General features: G+C 41.4%; 1 protein-coding gene and 1 pseudogene across 4 annotated transcripts in view; one reads left to right on the forward strand and one right to left on the reverse strand.

The window, feature by feature from the left end:
- The window catches only part of EXPH5 (exophilin 5), a 79,232-nt gene that overhangs the window by 8,133 nt on the left and 46,453 nt on the right, over positions 1 to 24,646 (forward strand). The window contains exons 1-2 of one of the 4 annotated variants that reach the window (XM_037047699.1): positions 11,736 to 11,814; positions 12,059 to 12,141. The exons of the other annotated variants lie outside the window; for them this stretch is intronic. The gene's annotated coding sequence lies outside the window, so the exon portion shown is untranslated. Of the gene's footprint in view, positions 1 to 11,735; positions 11,815 to 12,058; positions 12,142 to 24,646 lie in introns of those variants that run through there. 4 annotated transcript variants of the gene reach the window in all.
- Positions 2,310 to 2,409, reverse strand: LOC118988283 (uncharacterized; annotated as a pseudogene).

A 24,646-nucleotide genomic window follows, 5' to 3' on the forward strand; every position in this document is an offset into this window, starting at 1 on the left:
AGTGGCTCTCATTCTGGAGTTCGCTCACTCAGCCTTAGCCATGGGGGGCAGTTATAACTCCTGAAACCAGGCAGAGTGGTTCCCAACAGAAAAACACATGATTACATCAATTGATGCAAAAAAAAGCATTTAACAGAATCTATTCATAATAAAATTTTTCAGCAAGGAAGAAATGAAACCCAATCAAATGCATCTATGAAATGACTTACAGCCAACATCACGCCAATGGTGAAAGACTGAATGCTTTCCCCCAAGATCAGGAACAAGGCGGTCTCACTCCTACTCACTGAGGTCCTCGCAAGTGTTAGGAAAAGTAAATAAATAAAAGGCATACATATCAGAAAGGAAGAAGTAAAACTGTTCCTATGACTCTCTGCAAAGAAAATTCCCCAAGAAAATCTACTAAAAAAAAAATCCCAGAACTAATCAGTGAATTTAGCAAGGTGGTAGACTACAAAATAATAAGCAAAAATCTATTGTTTTCACATACTAGCTATGAACAATTAGAAATTTGAATTTTAAATTTTTTCAGAAAAACAAAAGAACTGAATAGACAAAAAAATTCTGAAAAAGAAGAGTAAAATTGGAAGACTCACACTGCTTGATCTTAAGACTTCCTATAAAGTCAAGGTAGTATTGTGCTTATGGAGGGAAAAATATATGGATTAATGGAACACAATTTAGTCTGGAAAGAGATCCCAAAAATATAGCCAATTGATTTTATAAAAGGTAGAAAGGCAATTCAAGGAAGGGTAGACTTTTCAACAAGTGGTGTTAGGATAAGAGGCTACAAGGATAGAAACATTTTCATCACCCCAAAATAAAACACATTAAATAGTGACTCCATTCCTGCCTCCCCCCAGTTGCCGGTAACCACCAATCTTCTTTCTGTCTCTATAGATTTACCTATTCTGGGTGTTTCATATAAATGGAATCATATGGGCGTAACCTTTCTGTGTCTGCTTTACATAGTGTAATGCTTTTGAGGTTTACCCACATCGCAGCAGGGCTCCGTTCTTCATTTCTTTTTGTGATTGAATGATATTCTATTACATGTAGGTACCACAATTTCTTTATCCATTCTTCTGCTGATGAACATTTGGGTTGTTTCCATCTTTTGGCTTTTATATATACTGTGGCCGTTAACATTCATTTACAGGATTTGAGTTTCTTTTGGGTATATACCCAGGAGTGGAATTACTGGGACATTTGATAATTCTGTGTTTCGCTCTTTAAGAAACAGTAAACTACCCATATACACTTTATATATTTGTTGTTATACTGTGTATATTTTTATTTATGTAATATCTAACATAAAAATAATATTTTTTGAGTTTTACTTTTTTTACTATTTATTTATTTATTTACTTACTTATTTATTTTTCTTTTCATTGTTGTTTAAGTACAATTTTCTGCCTTTTACTACCATCCCAGCCCACTCCACTATCCCTCCCCAGCTCCCTCCCATTTCCACCCCCTAGTTTTTGTTCATGTGTCCTTTATACTTGTTCCTGCAAACCCTTCCCATTTTCCTCTGAAATTCCCTCCCCTCTCCCCTCTGGTCATGGTCAGCCTGTTCTCTATTTCAGTGTCTTTGGTTATATTTTGCTTGCTTGTTTGTTTTGTTGTTTATGTTCCTGTTGAAGGTGAGATCATATGGTATTTGTCTTTCACCGCCTGGCTTATTTCACTTAGCATAATGCTTTCCAGTTCCATTCATGCTGTTGCAAAGGGTAGGAGTTCCTTCTTTCTTTCTGCTGCATAGAATTCCATTGTGTAAATGTACCATAGTTTTTGGATCCATTCACTTACTGATGGGCACCTAGGTTGCTTCCAACTCTTGGCTATTGTAAATTGTGCTGCTATGAACATTGGGGTGCATAGGTTCTTTGGGATTGGTGTTTCAGGGTTCTTAGGATATAATCCTAGCAGTGGAATCGCTGGGTCAAAAGGCAGATCCATTTTTAGTTTTCTGAGAAAATTCCATACTGTTTTCCATAATGGTTGTACCAGTCTGCAATCCCACCAACAGTGAACTAGGGTCCCCTTTTCTCCACAACCTCTCCAACGCTTGTTGTTTGTTGCTTTGTTTATGATGGCCATTCTGACTGGTGTTAAGTGGTATCTCATTGTGGTTTTAATTTGCATAGCAAATTAAATATCGCTGATAGCAAGCGATATTGAGCATCTTTTCATGAGTCTCTGGATCCTCTGTGTGTCCTCCTTGGAGAAGTGTCTGTTCAAGTCCTTTGCCCATTTTTTAATTGGGTTGCTTGTCTTCTTAGAGTGGAGTTGTGTGAGTTCTCTATAAAACTATGGAATGCTTCACAAATTCGCATGTTATCTTGTGCAGAGGTCATGCTAATCTTCTCTGTATTTTACCAATTTTAGTATATGTGCACAATGAACTCTAAAAATAATCTTTTAAACTGACTTATATACAACATCATTTGTGGCTGTATACTGTATTCTACTGTATATATTTTATAATTTAGTTAACCATTCCAGTAGTTTAGCTTTGATTTTATTATGATTTCTTCCTTTTGCTTTTTATTGCTATGCTAAGTAACCTATGACAAACTTTTGTGTTTATACCCTTAATTCAACTTAATTTATCTTCTTAGGGTAAAATCCACAAAGTAAAATCATTAGTTTATAATGCAAGTATTTTCTAAATTTTTGTTGCCAAATGGTTTTCCAAAACATGTTCTACCAAATTGCACCTTAACTGGCCATGTGGGAAGCCTCCTATTTCACCATAGCCATCTCAACACCTGGTGGTTTCATTGCTTTTTAAAAATCTTTACCTACTAATTTGGTAGGCAAAGGTTCTTATACTTTATCTAATTTCTAATGATGGTTATAACGACCTTGAACTTTTTTCATATGTTTACTATTCATTTACCTTTCATGATTTATGAATTGCCTATTCATATCTTTGCCCATTTATGTTTAAAGATTTGTATTTGGAATGCTTCTTGTCACAAATAACAGATCTAACCATGGCTTTTACAAATTGGGGACAAACTTTTCTGCCATAAAAAGACCTCTGGAAGTAGGCAATTGCAAGCTGGTTTAGTAGCTTAGGAGTGTCAACACGGTATACTTGGTGATGGAAGACACCTGTAGCTCCTCAGAACATCACGTCTATGTTCAAGACAAGAAGAGAGGGGACAAGGCTGAGCCAACTGCATCTGTCCCTCTTATCTCTGAAGTAATAGCTTCCCCAACAGATTTCCCAATAAATTCCCATCCCAATAGATTTCCCCTTATGTTTCATTGACCAGAACCAGGTCATAAGGCTACCCTTGCCTGCAAGGGATTGGAGAAATAAAGGAGTGAATTCACATTTTAGGCTTAGACCACCCACGGTCCACCCCCCAGAACTGAACACTTTGGTGCCTAGGACAAAACCAGGCAGGAGGGAGCCTGGAGGGAGTGGACGCTAGAACGCACCCAATACTGACACAGAGGCTCAGTGTGGGGTTTTTCTTACTGGTTTGTATGTTTCCTTATACACTAAGGAAACTGACTTTTGTCCTATCGACTACAATATATTTTCAAGTTTTCACTTTGTATGTAACTTCTTTTTCTCTGAAAATAGAAGGATTTTTTATTCATTTTTGGGAGGTAATAAAATGTACCTGGTTTTAAAGATTTGGGGAGGTTTATAAGATTAAAAAAATTTTCTATCTAGAGATTAGATCAGCATTCACCTCCAGTTTTTTAGGTCTTTAAACATTTTTTTACCTTTTATTGATCCAATGTATATTTATAATATTTGCAAATAATTTATAAGGTGTGGATAATTATATAAATTGCTTTTTCAAATAGCTAGCAAATTGCCCTGGTACTCTTTAATTCCACCTGCTTCTAAGGCTCATGATTATTCCTCTTAGAGAAAGACCTTTGAACAACCAAAGGTGATGACAAAGAGCTGATGAGGCAAACGCTACAGTGTCAGCTTTCATGAAACCTAAGGAAGTTGGAGAGAAAAGGCTTTTTGTACAGAGAAATGGGATTATTTGTTATACATGTATCATTGTACACAGTTAATAGATCATATTTCCATTTCCTTCCTCTTCCCATTTCCTCTGCCAGGTAGCAAACCCAAGGGAGGGTAGACCATCCATCTTGAGATCTCCATTAGGGGACTTGGTTGTCATCTAGATCTGGTTCTTTTGCTATTCGAACTAATACCCTGTCATGTGGTATATGTTTTTAACTTATAACAAAATTAATGTGCTTTAAGAATTACTTAGTCACAAAGATAAGCAACTAACAAGATTACTAGACATACGAGCAAGCGAAATGAATGCCTCACACGTCAATTTAATGTTTATCTCACAGGGAAATTTGAAAAGCTCTTTAGAAGACCATTGTCTACATATCAGTCAGGGTCCCACCAGCAAAACAGAAACTACTCATTATTTAAAAGAATGCATCGCAATGAATTGGTTACATGATAATAAAACGAAGCAGAGAAACGATTGGGACAGTGAGCAAACCAGGGATTGACACCAGCAGGAGGCCTGGAGGCAGCAGTGTGCTGGTAGCAAGCTCTGCTGGAGAAAAAGTCTTGATTTGTAGCACGGGCCAATTTGAAGCTAGCAACAGTTTAACAACCAGCTTGCGAAATTCCTAAATATTTAACAACCTGCTCTTGTGAGTCAGTACAAGCCAACTCTACCACACCACTGGTTGGAAAGGAAAAGGGAGCAGGTGGTGTTATCCAAGCCCACAGGCTGGGATCCCCTACGAGAAGCTGGCTGGGGATTTGGAGCTGTGGGAGAGACAATCACTGCCAAGAAGTTCTACACGAGACAGGGGAGGAGGAGAGACACTCTGGCTTTCCCCTTCTTGGCCTCTAGTCTCCTGGCAGTACCTGGCTGCAGCCAGCTGGAAGCAGTTGACCAGGACTGCGAGCCTGGGAAATACATCTCTAGGGGTATCTCCCAGCAGGGCAGAGCAGGGCAGAGCAGGGCAGAGCAGGGCAGAGCAGGGCAGGGGAAAGGCAATTTCTTATCCTCTTCTTTTCTCTTCCATCCTGTTGTCCTTTTTCGTCATCCTTTAGATTCTGCATTTCCTCACTGCCTTATATTGCTTAGGCTGTGCCTTCCTGCCAGAAAATTCTCTTGAGTTTTCCTTCCCCTTTTCCTGCACTGCTGTTCATGCCCATTCTGTGCTCTTTTACAGCTTCTCTTTTGCTTCTTCACCTTTTTTGGAGTTGTTCTGTTATGTTCTTGCTTCTTTGTGCTATTCCTTCTCCCCACCTTTCTGGATATTCTCCTATGTAGTCTCCATCATGCTTGGGTGAGAACCATTCAGCGTTTTGTGTCACTCAGGTCACTCAGGGAAAGTCACTGAGGGCACCATTGGTGGAGAGAGCTTTGCAGAAAGGATGCCCATGGACTGAAACTGGAATCTGAAGGCCTTGGGGAATCAAGATGGCCTGAGGGATCAGCTACTCATGCAGCTTGCATGTCACAGCCCACACCGCCCTTCTCCCAGAGTGCCATTGATTTCTTCTCGTGGTGTTGCTGCATTCTTCAACCAGCCAATTCATTCCACATCACGTGGTCCAGATTCTGATGCTCATGGCTGCCCATGCCAGGTCACCTGATGCATCTCTGCCCCCATCCCCCCACCCCCCGCCGTGGTTGGGCTGCCCTAGAGTCAGGCATCCAATCTGTGGCATTGCATGGGGACTGGGTTTTCTAAGCAGTGGCTAGAGCCTGTCCAACTCATCTGAAGGTGATGTAATGGTGTGGCAGGCACTGGGATTTACCTGTCCAGGACGGGGGTGCACTTGCCTTCACATATGCGCTCTGCTTCTCCCCTTTCTGTGCCTACCTGTGCACTAAGATACGTTTGGTGTGTTTTTCTGCCTTCAGTAATGACAGGTTTTGGCCCACAGACTCTGCTAAGACAGAGATTCTCATCCTGGCTGAAATGACAACTGTCTGGGGAACTCTCAAAAACCACCAATGCCAGGCCCCACTGTACATTCCTACTTAATTGGTCTGTGATCAAGTTTGGCATGGGTCTTTTTGATAAGCTCCCCAGATGATCCTCAAGTATGCTGGGGGATCCCATCCTGGCTGCCTGAGCCCTGGGCACTGACTTCCTGTCCCATCTTTCCTGTACTCCACGCCTTTCCATGAGTTTAGGGATGGTTGATTCCTCAGGAAACCCTGTGGTTTGGCAGGGAAAAGCTTGGAGTCCTAGCAAAGAACAATCAAGAAGGTTATGCCTCACACAAATGTAATATACCTTGTTTCTAGTACTTTCCCACTTTAAAATTGCTTAGTAGGATCAAAAGGACCTTCTGTCCCTGGAGCTATTTAGTCTGGCAACTAGAAGAATTGCATTTTACTTTCCGTTGTTTTTGTTTTGTTTTACTGCCGTCTAAGTATGTGTTACTCATAAACACAAGTGCTGTAACATCCATGAGCTCTTTAGATCAGGACTGGTGAACTCACTTCCTTGAACCCAACTATAATCAGGGTTTCTTCACGTTGGCTGTTGAGTGGTTATGTTCAATGGGAGAAAACAGGAAATGGCTCAAGAAAGGCAACGTGGAAGGCCAGAGAGTTTCTGAAAGGCTAAAGCGGCCTGGTTTTCATCCAAATTGGCCAAAAGAAAGAATTAAATCAATCTCTCTCTGTCTCCTGATTCGGGAATATCTGACTGGTAACTTATTAAATATATGTAATACTTACATGTAAGCCTAACATGCTCACTTGATCCCCTCCAATATCTTTTAAGGCAGATACCATTATCCTCCTTTTTTCAAGGTGAGATATGATCTTTATATTTCTCTTTTCGCAAAGAGCCTCAAGACCATAGTAACACCAGGTGTGGGCCTGGGACTAGAGCACAGGATTCCAGCTGTCCCTGATGGCACTTGTGCAGCATGGCCTGTGGCTCTACAGGTGAAGCGCTCCAGACACGGGGCAATGGACCTGTGTGCAGACGTGTAGATTCACAGGGAAGTTAATACCTTAGCTTTAAGGGAGTTAAATAGCAATGAGTGATCGGGTAGAGGTAGTGTTACAGAACCCCACCGGTACTGTTCTGGAAGTTCCACCGCCCACCGCCAAGAAGTGTGACTCCCAACGCAAGAGTCTGGTGAAAAAGGAAAGGGGTTGTTTGTTTAAAGGCTGTACAGATTTAGAATACTGGCAGATTTCTGCTGTTAAGTCCTGCTCCCTTTAAAACACATCATCCTGCCCCCAAACCAGGCCAGTTTTGGAATACACCACTCAGAGGTACCCTCTTTCAGAAAAGGAGAAGTAGCAGCTCAGCATTCAGAGCAGGAAGCCCCGCCCCCTCCTCGGTGCACTTGCTGCTCCTCGGGCCCCTCAGTGAACGTCCTTCAGGTGCTGCTGTGATACAGGCTGGAGGGAACATGGGGCGGAGGGGCCTTAAAGACAGAATCCTCAGGGGCTCCCAGACAACCTGAGGAAAATTTTGTGGGTTTTAATTAAATCCCCTAAACAGCCAGCATTTTAATTTAAATTGTGTTAGTGCCCAGAGGGCAATGCAAGTTTTTTGGTTTGTTTTGTCTTTTATTTTTAGACCTTTAAAAAGAACATTTTACAGCCTATTTAAAAAATGGCTGTCATGTATTTTATTATTTTTTTAAGATTTTATTTACTTCATTTATTTTTTAATTTTTTTATTTTTTTAAATATATTTTATTAATTATACCATTACAGTTGTTCTATTTCCCCCCTTCATTCCCCTCTACCTGCACACTCCCTCCCCCACCATTCTCCCCCCCCTTAGTTTATAACCATGTGTCTCAAGTTCTTTAGATTCTATATTTCCCCCACTATTCTCGCCCTCCCCCCTATCTATTTTCTACCTACCGTCTATGCTACTTATTTTCTGTATCTTCTCCCCTCTTCTCCTCCTACCATTCCCCTGTTGCTAACCCTCCATGTGTTCTTCATTTCTATGGTTCCACTCCAAATCTAGCTGTCCTCTTACTTTGCTTTTGTTTTAGGTGTGGTTGTTAATAACTGTATGTTTGCTGTCCTTTCACTGTTAATATTTTTCATCTTCTTTTTCTTATATAAGCCCCTTTAGCATTTCATATAATAAGGGCTTGGTGATGATGAACTCCTTGAACTTGACCTTATCTGAGAAGCACTTTATCTGTCCTTCCATTCTAAATGAAAGTTTTGCTGGATAAAGCAATCTTGGCTGTAGGTCTTTGGATTTCATGACTTGGAATACTTCTTTCCAGCCCCTTCTTGCCTGTAAGGTCTCTTGAGAAATCAGCTGACAGTCTGATGGGTACTCCTTTGTAGGTGACTGTCCCCTTATCTCTTGCTGCTTCTAGGATTCTCTCCTTCATTTCATCTTGGCTAATGTAATGATGATGTTCCTTGGTGTGTTCCTTCTTGGGTCCAACTTCTTTGGCACTCTCTGAGCTTCCTGGATTTCCTGGAAGTCTATTTCCTTTGCCAGACTGGGGAAGTTCTCCTTAATTATTTGTTCAAATACGTTTTCCACTCGTGGCTGTTTCTTTCCCCCTTCTGGTACCCCTATAATCCGGATGTTGGAACATTTAAAGATGTCCTGGAGGTTCCTAAGCCTCTCCTCATTTTTTTGAATTCTCATTTCTTCATTCCTTTCTGGTCAGATGTTTGGTTCTTCCTTCTGGTCCATTCCATTGATCTGAGTCCCAGTTTCCTTTCCATCGCTATTAGTTTCCTGGACATCTCCCTTCATTTCAATTAGTTTAGCCTTCATATGTTCCTCTAATTTGTGACTATAATCAACCAGTTCTGTGAGCATCCTGATAAATAGTGTCTTGAATTGTGCTTCTAAGAGGCTGGCAGTTTCTCGGTTGCTGAGAGTTATGGGCTCTGGGACTTTGAGTTCTTCTTGCACCATCTTTTGGGCTGTTCATGCCTGTTCCATAGCAGGATCAGAGCCCTAAAGTGTTCACCAGAGCAGGGCAACTCAGTCGCTGGGTTGTGACGTTGTATGTGGGGGCGGGGTCAAAGAGGAGCAATGGCGTCCCGTCTGCCGCCTCCTGCCGCGGCCCCCACCGTCACCAGACCCACGCGTTTCGTTTCACTGCAGGCAAGTGTGCCACCGCCGTCAGCCCTCCACCACTGGGTTCACCCCCTGGGGCCTGCGTGGTCCGTCTCATTGTGCGCGAATGTGCGACTGCAGTCAGTCTGCCCCACACCCCGACTGGCTCCGGGCTGCCTGTGCGCCTAGGTCGGGGGATCTGTCCTGCCCGACCCAGCTCCACTGCTGGCTCCGCCTCTCTTACCATCCCGTTGAACAGTTTGTAGTTGTCGGACTTCCGTATAATTCCATTTTCTGGTCTTTGGGTGTGTCCTAGTTCTCCAAACCTTTGTTGTGTTCAAACTTGATTGTGGGAGAAGGCACAGTGTTTCCACCTATGCCTCCATCTTGGCGGAAGTCCTGTCATGTATTTTACATGTAGCTCTTTTCCTTTCTTCTAGATGCTGTTTAGGTATATAAAAAAGACTTTTTGGAGTATGCATATTTGAAGGTAGGTCTAGGTTGTTGGCTGAATCAATGCATTTGCACTTGAGCTTGCACTTTGCAGCTCCCCTTCAGAATAACCAAAGGCCAAGTTAAGAACTCAGCTTGCTGAAAATTGTCCCCTGAGCATACTGGTGCCTCACTCCTCAGAACAGAAGGTGCTGGGGCTCAGCCACTCAGGAACTTCTGAAAATGGCCTTTCCCATGGGGAGTATGTCAGGGAGGAACTAGCCTCCGGTCTACTACTTGCTGGTGTCTCTTCCTCCTTGAAGACATGTGTCTCCCCTATTCTCAGCCAACCCGCAACCCGCACCCCACCAAAATGCATTCTTAGTTATAGGTTATGCTATAGCACCGGCTCCACTGAAGACAACTGGAAGACCAATAAATTAGGTCATGTCTGTCCACAGATGTTTAATTGCTTTGCCAATGTCATCCAGGCAAAGCTCTTTAAAAGGTTTATGAGTAACATATTCCCTCTAGGGCAGCTATCTCCACCTTCAAAGCCACACAGGACCCACCCTCACCTAGTTCTACCCAGCACTGTACACACCCAGTTTTACTGAGCTCTGGCTCCAGTTTCTTCCCCAGCTTTGCTTCACTTCCCCCAGGTGTCAACTTCTAACACCTCTTCCAGGACCTCTTAAGGGGAGGGGGATCATGGGAACAAAGTGATACAGTCTACTGTCCAAATTAAGTGTTGGGAGGAGCATTGCCATTTTACCTCTTTCTTGTAGAGCTGCCAGATATGACGAGCTTCTCCACTTGCAGCGTTACGCAATCATCTTTGGGCCCTTTGGCCTTGGACCCTCCTCACAGCGTCAGGGGTCAGAGGTTGGGTGCCTCTGTGTTCCTCTTTAGAGGGAGAGCACCACAGGATAGAATTTTTGTTTTTCTCTGTCATGATTTAACAACATTTCTTTTAAACATCAAACACTCATTCATTCAGCAGATATATTGAGATCCTACTGTGAACCTAGTATCAGAGATACAAAAAATGCTCTGTATAATCTCTCAGTGTAGTGAGGGAGATGGATTTAAAAAGAGTATGTTCGCCCTGGCTGGTATAGGTCAGTGGATTGAGCGTGGGCCTGCGAACCAGAGAATCGCAGTTCGATTCCCAGTCAGGGCACATGCCTGGGTTGCAGGCTGGTTCCCTGCAGGCCAACTCCCAGCAGGGGACGCACAAAAGGCAACCATACATTGATGTTTCTCTCCCTCTNGCCCCCCCCCCCTTGGCTGCACCCTGTATCACTCTAAAGATAAATAAATAAATAAAATCTTTAAAAAAAAAAGGGTATGCTCAAATAAATAAATAAATAAAGAGAGTACATTCTCCAAAATGCAGCAGATGTTAAGAGAGTTATGCACAGAGATACAGAGATCATTCGACTCTCTATGAGGTCTTAGGGGAGGCTTGCTGGAGAACATGACTCCTGAACTAGGTCTTGAAGGAGGTGTGGGGTGAATAAAGATGAGAACGGCATTCCAAATGGAGTGAACAGCATGAGGGAAGGCACAAGGATATGAAAGACGGAGGTGGAGCAGTGGGCATCACTGGAAGACAAAATGAGAGGCAGTGACAGACAGGGGAGAGCCTGATACCAACTGGAGGCTACGCAGAGCCGTTGAGATACTTAGAGCAACAGAGTGACATCAACTTTGTTTCTTAGGTGGGTGGCTCTGGGTAAAGGGCTAAGCCTGGATTAAAAGAGAAGTATGCTTAGGGACCTTAGCTGGTGATGAAGAGAAGGGAATCAATTCAAGACATATATAGAAAGTTAAATTAGCAGGACTTGGTGGCTGATTGGCTGAAGCAGAAAGAAAGGAGAGTTCATATAAAGTTTGGTTCTGGCTTTGATGTTTTTGGCATTTGACCTACTGTTTACACTGAAACTGGTGGATTCGAGTGAACTCTACACTTTGTGAGTCCAGAGTGAATGAGGTAATATTTCTGAATATTAAAGGTATCAATTCCTATCAACTTCTGAATATTTAGATACATTATCTCTTGACAATTGTGGTTTCATGGCAATTAAGTTCAAGTTTTAGGCCTGTGACCAGGATGGGGAGTGAAGAGAACAGTGGGCAGATTTCAAAGCAGGATTCTGGCAAGGGAGAAACTTGTTCCGAGAAGCTGAAAGTAACAGAGGGACTGATTGGCCCACAGGGACACCGCCTGGGCAAGCTGAGGTGAACAGCCTGCCAGATCACAGGTGCTCAGCCAGTCAGAGGCAACTGCAGATGGTTTCATTTCCTCCCTTTCAGCTTTGGAATTAGGTAAGAGCTTTCTCTCTCTCTTATTCTAAGCAAAAATAATTAGGACCAACCGATCATTGAAGCACCTTTTTTCCCCTTAAAAAGAAAGAAAAGACCAGGGCATTTCATTTCAAGTGGCTGCTTCCCTCTCTAAAGTAGCAGCAAGCCAGCTTTTCAGCAGCACCCTCCCCTCCGGTCCAGGGTCAGCAGCAGTATTCCCCTTCAGCAGGTGAGGGATTCTCTCTCTTTGCTGGGCCCTGCTTAGGGCACTGGAGACCTGGGTTTGGAAGCTTGTCCAGTGTCACTGAGGAAAGAGGCAAAGCCATCGTTCTACCCAGCACCCACCAGGTAAGCTGCTGTGCACAGAGATGAAGCCTTTGGCAGATCATTTGTTCCTGCTATCCCAGAGTTTGCTTGAGTATGTCAAATGCACACCTCTAGGTTCAAAGCAGCAAGGCTGAGAATCTTATCTTCAGCATGCATAATGATAAATGAAAAGTACCCCTTCCCACATTTATCATAATGGGAGTTAAATAAATCCCAGCTTCTTTGGGTTTACATTGGGGATATTTTCTTTTGTCTTAAAATAAGAGATACTTGACAAATTTTTCTGAAGTCCTACTATTTGTATGGGTTATGCAATCTGCTATAATAAATGCAAAGTGTAGAACTCAAGAAATTGATAATCTATTTGGGTGGATAAGGCATGAAAATTTAGTATTATTATAAGGCTGCACATGAGTGGCATAGACAGTAGGTTCTTGGAGTGAAAAAAGATGGATAGAAAGTGAAATTATTAGGAAAGTCTTCAGAAAGAGGCTGGCCTTGAAGAGTAATTGGATGTAGGTAAGTGGCAGGTGAATAAGGGAAGAATTGTAAAGGGGTGCAGAGCATAAGACCCCTGAAAATAGGAGAACAACCCCCACAACCCTTGATTGGAGGAAGGGAGGAATGGATGGCACAGCATTTGAGATCTGTTGCATAATGATGGCAAGTTAGTAGCCGTGCTGTCCTGAAGAGAGGAGGGCCGATGCCCGGGGTGAATTGTGTAGTCACTGAGTGTGAGAACGCGCAGGGACTCCTGACATAGCCTGGGGGAGGGGTGGAGTTGGGGGAGGCTCATACAGCGCCTGCAGGAGATGCAGGGCTGGGAACTTTTGCCCTAAGATGGCAGCCAAAAGAAGGCAAAAGACACTGGGGAACTGGCAAACCTGGCACGTCATAGAGGGTGCCAGATATGAAGTCACACAGAAAGTTGCAAGCTGAGCATTTAAATAAGGGTGGGCTGAAAGAGAAGAGGACTGCCAAGAGGACTCTGGAGCAAGGCAGGTCAGTGGGGAGGTCCGAAAGCCAGAGAGGGAGGGAGCCGCAGGGAGGGTAGTGAGACAAGATCTGACTGGAGAAGGTGGCAGAGCTGACGGAGCCATGCAGGACCTGCCTAGCCACCTGGATTTGTCAGGGATGCTTGGAGCCAAACTGTGGCCAGGAATGCTGAGCTGCAGACTTCTGCTTTTCTGACAGACGGTACCTCTGAGTGGCATAATGTGAAACTGGCCTGGTTTAGCAAAGGGAGGCAGGATTACGTGTTTGATGTTTTTTAAGGGAATGGGACTTAATGGCAGAAATAAGGCATTATTCTAAATTTATATAACCTTTATTTTTTAAGTATTTTTTATTGATTATGCTGTAACAGTTTTCCCAATTTCTCCGCCTTTATCACCTCTCCACCCTGTCCCCCTAACCCTCCAGCGTCTCCCTACTGTAGTTCATGTCCATGGTTGTACATGTAAGTCCTTTGAGTTCTCTGTTTCCTATACCATTTTTTATCTCTCCCTGTTTATATTATGCCTACTAATTGTGCTTCTTCTACCCTGTACCTTTTCCCCCCTGTTCTTCCCCTCCCACTCCCCACTGAAATCCCACCACGTGATCTCCATTTGTCTGATTCTATTCCTGTTCCAGTTGTTTGTTTAGTTTTTGTTTTTGTTCTTTTTCTTTTCTTTTAGGTTCATTTGTTGACACTTGTGAATTTGTTGTCGTTTTACTGTTCATATTTTTATTCTCTTTTTCTTAGCTAAGTCCCTTTAGCCTTTCATATAATAATGGCTTGATGATAATGAACTCCTTTAATCTGACCTTGTCTGGGAAGCACTTTATCTGCCCTTCCATTCTAAATGAAAGCTTTGCTGGATGTGGGGGTGACTTTTCCCGCAAGTCCCCCCGTCTGCCACAGATGAAAGTAAACACTACTAAGACATGATCTGCTTGGGGAGGAGAGGTGGCCAGTTTCTAAGAGGAAAAAAAGGCCTCGAGCTCCTTCCTCCAGGGGTTTTGTTGTGTTGTAATACACAGAAATACAGGGCGGCAAGGATCAAACAATAGACAACATTTCAAAGATATCTGAGGGCTTAGTTGGAATCAGTGTCTGTCAGGAAGGGGGGTTTGCAGGAACTTTAGGGTTTCCTGCTCGGACCCTTAACATATTAATGAAAGCACTCTTAGCAGAGCAGGTTTCATAGGTTTTTTTAGGAATTCTTTGTGATGCCAGATTTTCCCCCTGGATCCATTCTAGCAAGGCAAGGAGCTGAACCCCTTCCCATCAGGTATTTAGGCTTAAGTGGATTAGAGCCAGGAAGAGCTTCTCCCAGACGACATGGGGACTCGGGCTATGTCACATAGCTGGGGAGCAAGGGTCCATTTGTCAAGGGTCCTCTTTGTTGCAGTCCTCTGAGTTCTTCTATGATGGCCTCCCAAGTGATCAAGTCTGGCTTAGGTTGCTCCTCCCTGTGAGGAGACTTGCCTGTCATCAACATTGACCATGCTTTGGGGGCAGGGAGGAAACTGAGGCAGAGTTTGCTACCAGAGCCAAGCTTTGTCTCCCGTAGCTCGCATTCTGGAGGTCACTCGCTCCTCCTTAGCCACGGGGGGGTAGTTACAATTCCTGAAACCAGGCAGAGTGGTCCACAACAGCTGGATAGAGTAATCTTGGATGTAGGTCCTTGCCTTTCATGACTCGGAATAGTTCTTTCCAGCCCCTTCTTGCTCATAAGGTCTCTTGAGAAATCAGCTGACAGTCTGATGGGAACTCCTTTGTAGGTAACTCTCTCCTTTTGTCTTGCTGCTTTTAAGATTCTCTCCTTTTCTTTCATCTTGGGTAATGTAACGATGATGTGCCTTGGAGTGCTCCTCCTTGCATCCAATTGCTTTGGGATTCTCTGGACTTCCTGGACTTCCTGGAAGTCTATTTTCTTTGCCAGATTGGGGAAGTTTTCTTCATTATTTGTTCAAATAAATTTTTAATTTCTTGCCGTTCTTCTCCTTCTGGTGCACCTATAACCTTTTGTCCCAAATCGTTGCTTTGAGTCCTGGTTTCCTTCCTGTCACTGTTGGTTCCCTGAATACTTTGATTTATTTAATGTTGGGTATCTTTCATTTCTTTTTTCATTTTTTGACCAAGCTTAATCAGTTCTGAGCATTTTGATTACCAGGGCTTTAAATTCCCCATCAGGTAGGTTGGCTTTTTCCTCCTTGTTCAGCTCTCTTTCTGAGGTTTTGCTCTGTTCTTCCATTTAGCCCTATTTCTTTGTCTTGGCACCCCTGATAAGTTGTAAGGGACCAGGGCCTTAAGTATTCACCCAGGCAAGGCAACACTCTTTGCTGCACTACAGTGAGGCCTGTGGGGGAGGGGCCAGAGAGGGAACAGTGTGGCTCACCTGTTTGTCTCTAATGCACTTTCCAACAGACTCTCGAGTGAGACTGAGTGTTACTCCCACCACAGCAACCCCTATAGTCCCCTTTCCCCTTAAGTCAGCCTTGCCTTGCAGCCCGCCACCTTGCAGTGATTTTTCTCACCTGGCCAACCCTCGTAGTCTGAGGTCTGCCATGTTACTGGTCTGGTTGTTCTGATTGATTTTTTCTTTAATTCCTTGGTTGTAGGCATTCCATGCAGTTTGACTTTCTGGCGATTTTGGTTGTTTATTGCTTTTAGACTGTTGTTTTCCTCCTTTTGGTTCTGTGAGGAAGGGAAGGATTTCTACCTACACTTCCATCTTGGCCAGAACTCTGCAATTGTTCCAAATTTGTATAACCTTTAAATAAACAACCTCTTTCCCTTTTCACCAAAGCCTTGCATTGGGACTTTCGCTCCTTGAGGTCAGGCAATCAAACCCCACAGCTCTTCCAGAGTGGGTTCTGTAACAGAATGACTTGCAGTTTGGCCTTGTGAACACTTCCATTGAACCAATTCTACATAACACAGTTACTGAACTTTAATTAATAGTTAACATATGTAAATCTTCTCTTTAGAAAGGCTGTTTAAGTCAATATTGGGAACTAAGGGCCTTTGAAAAAAGGTTTGTTTGTGTTTGTTTATTGTGTGTAACTGCTGGCTTGCTAGAGCATTCCATCACACCTAATTCCTTCCCTTCCCCTCCCAGGGATCTGTTCACCTTCAATAACTCCCACTGAAAGTCCACTAATTTTTAACAACCTTGTGCATAGAGAATGACATATAGGTTAACTGTTTTTTTTATTCTGTAAATGATAACTAGCACAACAGCAGAAAATCATTTCTAATAAAATAGAAGTTAACTGTGTGTTCAAGGATTATGTGGTAGCCTTCTCCACATCTCAGGCTTTTAGTTGAATCTGCTGAATCAGGGAGCAATGTCTCAGTGTGTTGGTGTTTGTGTGGGTGACAGGCATGAAGCCACAAAAAGAAATCTTTAGCTTCTCCCCTCCAAGCCCTGTTCTTCACATGAAAGCATAGGAAACCTCCAGAAGACTTGCACAATCTGAGCAATGAGCCTTCTCCTCAGTACTATATGTGTATCTATCAAGGAACTGAGAGGTTTCAGAGTTTTAGGGATTCTTATTTATAGTGCAATGACACAGATTGGCAATGAAAATATTAATAGATAATGGTTGCTTTCCATCAGTAAATTTGGATGATTCCTCTTGAATAAGGCCAGCAAATAAAAACTTCCTGTAACCACTTATAACAAGCAAAACAAAAACAAACTGTGGGGAAAGCGAAATAATTTTCCTTCTAAGTCCTTCTTCTTGGTTTAATGATCAAATTGACATGAGACAGATTAACAGGGGAAAATAACTGAATTATTATATATGAACATGTACCAGAGGATAAAGTCAAGGAGCTAAGGAGTGGGGAAGGTTGTGGTTTCTGACTTCAAAGGGCAGGAAGGCAATTCACATGGAGATGAAAAGCAAATGTTTGGTGAACAAATGTTTCCTGGGCCATCTTTAACAATGAGATCAAAGAGGACTTGTAGTAAAGGGGCCTTGCTAGGTTCTTTCTTACCACTAGTTCACATTAAGCCATAGTTATATGTCATGGGACCAAGCTCCCTTCCTGGAGCAGTTCCTCTATCTAAATTATTTTACATTGTTAGAGGAAAGGTCAAAAGTGTTTCCTGAGTCTTTCATTTCTTAAAAATAACCAGCTTAAAACAGTCAATATCCCCCAAAAGGCATACTCTGCTTCCATGAAAACAAAACCAAGTCATTCACTCTCTATTTCCTTTGCTCAGTTACTCTCTGCCTATTATGGCCTTCACCCATTTCCTCCGCCCCAAACCCTCCACAGTATTCACTTTCCTTTTTAAAAATATTTTATTGTTATTCTATTACAGTTTTTGCCAATTTTCCCCCTTTCTCCTCCTTTGCCCAGTTATACCCCTACCCGGTTGTTCATATCCATGGGTCATTCATACATGTTCCTTGACAAGTCCTTTTCCCTTCTTTCCACCCTTATTCCCCTCTGCCACCTCTGGTCACTGTCAGTCTGTTTCATGGTTCCATGCCTCTGGTTCTGTTTTGCATAATGGGGTTTGCATTTATTTTGTTTATTAGGTTCCTCTTACAGGTGAGATCATATATTTGTCTTTCACTGGCTNATGCTCCCTCTGTTTCCACTTCACTGAGTGTTTTATCATAAATGGGTACTGAACTTTATCAAATGCTTTTTCAGCATCTATTAAAATGCTCATGTCATTTTTGTCTTTCATTTAGTTTATGTAGTATATTATATTTATTGATTTGCTAATATTGTCCCATCCTTACATCCCTGGGATGAATCCTACTTGATCATGATATATGACCTTTTTAATGTATTGCTGGATCTGGATCTCAAATATTTTTTAATGTTTTATTTATTTATTTTTAGAGAGGGGAGGGGAAGGAGAAAGAGTGGGAGAGAAACTTCAATGTGTGGTTGCCTCTTATGTGTCCCCTATGGGGGACCTGGCCTGCAACCCAGGCATGTGCCCTGACTGGGAATTGAAGCGGTGACCCTTTGCTTCACAGGCCCATGCTAAATCCACTAAGCTACACCAGCCAGGGCCGGATCGCAAATCCTCAATATTTTGTTGAGGATTTTAGCATTTATGTTCATCAAAGATATTGGCCTGTAGTTTTCTTTCCTTATTGTGTCAGTTTTGGAATTATAATAATTCTGGCCTCATAAAAAGAGTTTGGGAGTCTTCCCTCTTCTTGAACATTTTTGGAATAGTGTGAGAAGGACAGGAGTTAGTTCTTCCTTAAATGCTTGGTAAAATTTGCCTGTGAACCCATCTGGTCCAGGGCTTTTGTGTGCTGGGAGATTTTTTATTACTGCTTCAATTTGTTAGTTGTTATTGGTCTATTCAAGTTTTCTGCTCCCTCCTGATTCAGTTTTGGAAGATTGTATGATTCTAGAAATTTATCCATTTTGCCCAGGTTGTCACATTTCTTGGCATATAGTTGTTCATAGTAATTTCTTACAATCCTTTGTATTTCTTTAGTATTAGTTGTGTTTCTCCTCTTTTGTTTCTGATTTTATTTATTTGTGTCTTCTTTCTTCTTTTCTTGATGACTCTTTTTAAAGGCTTGTAGGTTTTGTTTATCTTTTCAAAGAACCAGCTCCTGGATTTATTGATCCTTTAAATTATTATTTTAGCCCTGGCTGGAGTAGCTCAGTGGATTGAGCGCGGGCCTGTGAACCACAGGATCACAGTTCGATTCCCAGTCAGGGCACATGCTTGGGTTGCAGGCCAGTTCCCAGAGGAGACTCACGAGAGGCAACCATACATTGATATTTCTCTCCTTCTCTCCTTCCCGTCCCCTCTAAAAGATAAAATAAATAAAAAAATCTTTAAAAAAAATTATTATTTTAGTCTCTATGTCATTTAATTGTGCTCTGATCTTGATTATTTCCTTCCTTTTACTTGCTCCGAGCTTTCTTTATTGTTATTTGTTTAGTTATGGCAGATGTAGGGTTAGGTTGTTTATTTGAGATTTTTCTATGTTCTTTAGGTAGGCTTGCTTTGTTATGAACTTTTCTGTTAGGACTGCCTTCATTGTGTCCCATAGGATTTTGGTTGTTGAATGTTCATTTTCATTTGTTTCCAGATAGTCTTTTCATTTCTTCCTTGGTCTCATTGTTAACTCATTTATCATTTAATAACCTGTTATTCGGTCTCCATGTATTTGAATGTTTTTGAATTTTTTCCCTGGGATTGATTTCTACTTTCAAGCCATTATGATCCAAGAAGATGTTTGATATGATTTCAACTTTCTTGAACTTTTTGAGGTTTGCTTTGTGTCCTACTATGTGGTCTATCTTTGAAAATGTTTCTGTGCACTTGAAAAGAATGTGTATTTTGATTCTTTGGTGAAAGATTCTGTATACATCTATCAAGTCCATTTGATTTACAGTGTCATTCAGTGACACAATATCCTTGTTGATTCTTTGCAAGATCTGTTGACAGTGGGATGTTTAAGTCCCCTATGATGACTCTGGTGCTGTTGATATATTTCTTGAAGTCCTCCAAGATTCTTCTTATATATTTAGGTGCTCCTATATTGGATGCATATATGCTTAAAGGGTTATATCCATTTGTTGGACTACCCCCTTATGTGTTACAAAGTGACCTTGTTTGTCTCCTGCTATGGCCTTTGTTTTGAAGTCTATATTGTCTGATGTAAGTATTGCTACCCCAGTTTTTTTATTTCATGTCCATTCACTTGGAATAAATTTTTTTCCATCCTTTCACTTCCATTCACTTCACTTGTAGATCTTTTGTTCTGAGGTGGGTCTCTGGTAGATAGCATATATGCAGGTCATGTTTTCTTACCTGTTCAGCCTCCCTGTCTTTTGATTAGACATTTAATCCATTTGCCATTAAGGTTATTATTGATAGATACTTATTCACTGCCATTTTTCCCTTTGTACTTGTGTTTCTCTCTTTTTCTTCATCTTCTTAAAGCAGTCCCTTTAGCATCTCTTGCAATGCTGATTTGGTGGAGATGTATTCTTTTAGTCTTTTTTTGTCTGGGAAACTCCTTATTTAGTCTTCTTTTTTATTTTTTATTTTTATTTTTAAAAGATTTTTATTTATTTCTTTTTAGAGGGGAAGGGAGGGAGAAAGAGAGGGAGAGAAACATCAATGTGTGGTTGTCTCTTGCACACCCCCTATCGGGGACCTGGCCCATAATCCAGGCATGTGCCTTGACTGGGAATAGTACCAGTGACCCCTTGCTTCACAGGCCGGCACTGGATTCACCGAGCTACACCAGCTAGGGCACCTTCCATTTTAAATGAGAGCCTTGCTGGGTAGAGTAGTCTTGATAGCAGCAAGCCTTTGCTTTTCATTACTTGGAATACTTCTTGCCATTCCCTTCTATCTTATAGTGTTTTTGTTGAGAAAACAACTGAGAGTCTTATTGGAGCTCCATTTTATGTTTCTAGCTGTTTCTCCTTTGCTGCCTTTAATATTCTCTCTTTGTCTTTAAGTTTTGCCACTTTAATTATGATGTGCCTTTGAGTAGGCCTCTTTGGGTTTATCTTGATTGGAACCCTGATCTGTGCTTCCTGGAATTGCAGGATTTTCCCCTCAACAACTTAGGGAAGTTTTCTGTCATTACTTTTTTCAAACAGATTTTCTATCCCTTGCTCCTCTTCTTCTTCTGGTATCCCTATGATATGAATATTATTATGTGTCATGTTGTCCTACAGCTTTCTTACACTGTCTTTGTTCTATATGAATCTCTTCTCATTTTGTTGCTTTGTCTGGGAGTTTTTCTACCTTGTCCTCCAACTCACTGATTTGATCCTCTTCTTCATCTAGCCTGTTTTTAATTTTTTTTTAGTGTATTCTTCATTTCAGATGTTGTATTCTTCATTTTCTCCTGGTTCTTATTGATAGTTTCTATATCCTTTTCATGCTGATGTAGTTCCCAGTAGGTTCCTTATAGCTCCCATAAAGTTCCTTGTAGTTCTCGGTGAACTCCTTGAACATCCTAATAACTATTATTTTGAACTCTGTGTTTGATAGATTATTTGCCTCAATTTCATTTAGCACTCTTGTTGGGGATTTCTTCTTTTCTTTTGATTGGGTGTTGTTCCTTTGTTTCCCCATTTTAGGTGACTCTTTTTGTTTGTTTCTGCATATTAGATTTATCTTCTTTGACTCCCTGTTGTGAGGTGGCCTTCTGTGGTAGGAGACCTGTGAGACTCAGTGGTGCAGTGTCCTTGATTCCCTGAGCTGAATGCTCTTAGGATAAGGGGATGATGCCCTTTATCCTGTTTATGTGGACACTCTTGTAATTGGGTTTCGGTTGTTGTTAGGTCATTCTTTGGTGGGTTCTTCTCTCCCACCATACTTACTTTTCAAATCATTGGATCATGCACTGGGAAATGAGCAACACTAGTGAAGAACAATGGTGAATTCAGAATTTGCCCTAATGGGGCTTAGACTCAGTAAGTCTATTTCCACTGTTAACAACCCAAGTTTGTGCACCCGACACTTGGAAAGGCCAAAACTCAAAATGTCAGGTTGGAGTAAGGAAAGGTTTATTGACTGAGAAGGTGCCAACCAAGAAGATGAGAGACCTAATAGTGCCTCTATTCCATTTTGTTCTCTGGACAACGTTAAGGTTTTTTAAAGGGTTGGGGGAATAAGTATGTGGAAGTGCTGGTTGAGCAAGTTCTAACTGGAATACCTTGGAACTTGGCCATTTATTGTAAAGGGTCACCAACATGTTTTCTGGGCCATCTTCCTATACAAAAGATCTTTGGCTTCTGAAGGCATTTCTGTGTTCAAGTTCAGGTTCTGTCCCAGTCCTTTGTTTCTGTGGGGGGTTGGGAGGATGGGTGAATGTGGGACTTTGGTTGCTGGAGGTCAAAATTCTCTCCTCTGTGCATGCTTTGGCTGCATGACTTGTGGTTTTCGCCGTTGTCTCTGAAAACACTATCTTTAACACTATCTTGTTAAACAGGGTGGGACCATTTTGAGCTGGTTCTGCAGTCAGTGACACAAATATCTTTTGAAACCCACCTTTGTGAATGGTTTCTCAGCTCTGAGCCAGAATTAATCTTATCCTTCTTTATCATCCCAAAGCAAGAGATTTGGCTTTCTATTATATGATTGTGATATAGTAAGATTTGTACTTGATCTTTGACCCTATTCTTGGCACAGAGCTTCTGAAACCCCTGAAATTTCCTGAATGGTTGGGATGAGAGGAGTATCTTTTCATAATAAGCCCCTTAATTTTCATAATAAAGCACAGCTGAGTTATGGTAATAAGCTGACTCTAGGCCGATGGGGGTTGGTTGCCAGAGAAACCAACCCTGTGATCAGAGGGCTAGAACTTTTGGCTCCATCCTCTAACCTTCATGGAGGAATGTGGGCGTGGCTGGAGAGTCACCCAACCAACGGTCACCAGTGATTTAATCAACCGTGTCTACATAATGAAACCTCCATAAAAACCCTAAACAAGAAAGTTCAGAGAGCTTCTGGGTTGGTGAAAAAGAATGTGTCTATGTGTCAGGTGGGGGGCATACCCCAAATTCCACAGGACAGAGCTCCTGTGCTTGGAACCCTTTTAGACTTTGTTTTATATATCTTTTCATATGGCTCTTCATTTTTATCCTGAAAAATATGCTTAGTAATACATTTAAAATCATAAGCAAACTATATATTATATTACTCAGGTTCAGTGAGCTGTTCTAAAAATTCTTAAACCTGAAGAGGGGGTTGTGGGAACCCTCCATTTATAGTTGGTCAACCAAAAAAAGTACTGGAGGCCTGGACTTGAGACTGGTGTCTGAAGTAGCATCAGTTTTGTGGGACTGAGCCCTTAACCTGTGGTGTCTGCACTAACCCCAGGTATTGATGTCAGTGTGTTGTGAGTAGAGAAACTTTCTCTTTTAATGATTTATCAGATCCTGTTTTATCACACCTACTTTGTACATATCTTTTCCCACAATTACATCTTAATTTCCTAGTGTCTTCAAATTGTTCTCACAAATTTAAATGCTTATTATAGTCAAACTGAATTCATTATTTTTTTTACACAATAGTTTTCAGTCTTTTAGCTAAGTGCCAACACTGCGTTACATCATGGGACAGAGATTGTGTAAGGAAGATCATTGCAGTCAGAAGAAAAACTTGGAAAAAGACCCAGAGATCATGGCACAGAGAGTGGAATGGTTGGTACCTGGGGATTAAATGAGAGAATAATGGAAAATAAGTCCAGATAGGTAAGCTTGGGGTCTGGTTATGAAAGAGATGTGGAAAATGAGACACATAGATGTCATTTGATCAGCCCAAGTAACAAACAGATTAGAACCCATGATCTTATTTTCCCACCATTCAGATCCAGCATCCTCACATAAACTCAGACTTTATTACACAACCATGCCACTTTGGGACAACTGGCTGGGAAAAGATGAAGATAACATTAGAGAGTGTCTAGGACAATAGTGTCTGTTTAGTTTGGCCACATTATACCTCTCTTTGTACTTAGCACTGTAACCTAAACAGAGGCAAGAGCAATAGGGGACAGACAATTAGGTGCATTGAAGACAACATCCCCAATCTGAGGCCCTGCTTAGTGATACACGGACCAGTCTACACTTTGAGCTACACTTTGAAGCAAATACCAAGAGTTGCCAACTCTGCCATCCTTTTGGCCCTTTGCCTTGCCCTTCAAAGAACTAATATTTTCAGTGACACCTGGGTTAAAATAATAAGCAAAGGTGTTGAACAGATTAAGTCATAAAAATAACATATTCAATAAACATGAAATAATGTTTAACCTCTTAATATCAAAGAATTTTTAAATTAAAATAAAAATTATTTTTGAACATTATATATCAGATTAGCAAAGATTAGTAAGATCAATGATATTTAATATTGGCAAGGACATGGGAAATTGGCCCTCATGTAGAATCTGGTGGTTAGAGAAAATTTTGGCATAATCCTTCTACAGAGCAATTTGGCAATGTAGTACATAAGTCATTAAAGCATGTTCATCCTTTGGCCTAGCAATACTACTACAAGGAAATTTAAAGAAATATATTAGAGAGATATACTATGCTAGGTTAATTGTGACATTATGGCTGTAAAAAAATTAGAAACAACTCTTGTCTAATAATAGGACAGTAGGTACATATACTATGGCACAGAGATACAGTGGTAAAAAAGTTAATGTAACACAGCATTCTTAATATAATGCTAAGTGGGAAATGTTGACTGACTGCAAAATAGTAGTTATAGTATAAAAACATTTTAAAATGATACATCTATAACTAGTGTGTTGAACAAATAGGACTCATAATATAATAACATGATCATGTATATATAATATGACAATGATATAATTAGAATAGCTTCCATTTTGCCTTCAATGCTACTGAATTAAATGTGGGCAGTTCCATGGCTTTTCTGCTCACTCTTATGTAACAAAGCCCTCTGTCACTTGAAGGCATGAAACGCAGTCTTGATTCAGTGCCAAAGTTGGATTGTCCAGTCCTGATTAATTCCAACCTCATTCAGAGCAGCAGCCATTCCCC

Source organism: Sturnira hondurensis, unplaced genomic scaffold (assembly GCF_014824575.4).
Source record: "Sturnira hondurensis isolate 20B ecotype Veracruz unplaced genomic scaffold, ASM1482457v3 Scaffold0006213, whole genome shotgun sequence".
NCBI lineage: Eukaryota > Metazoa > Chordata > Mammalia > Chiroptera > Phyllostomidae > Sturnira > Sturnira hondurensis.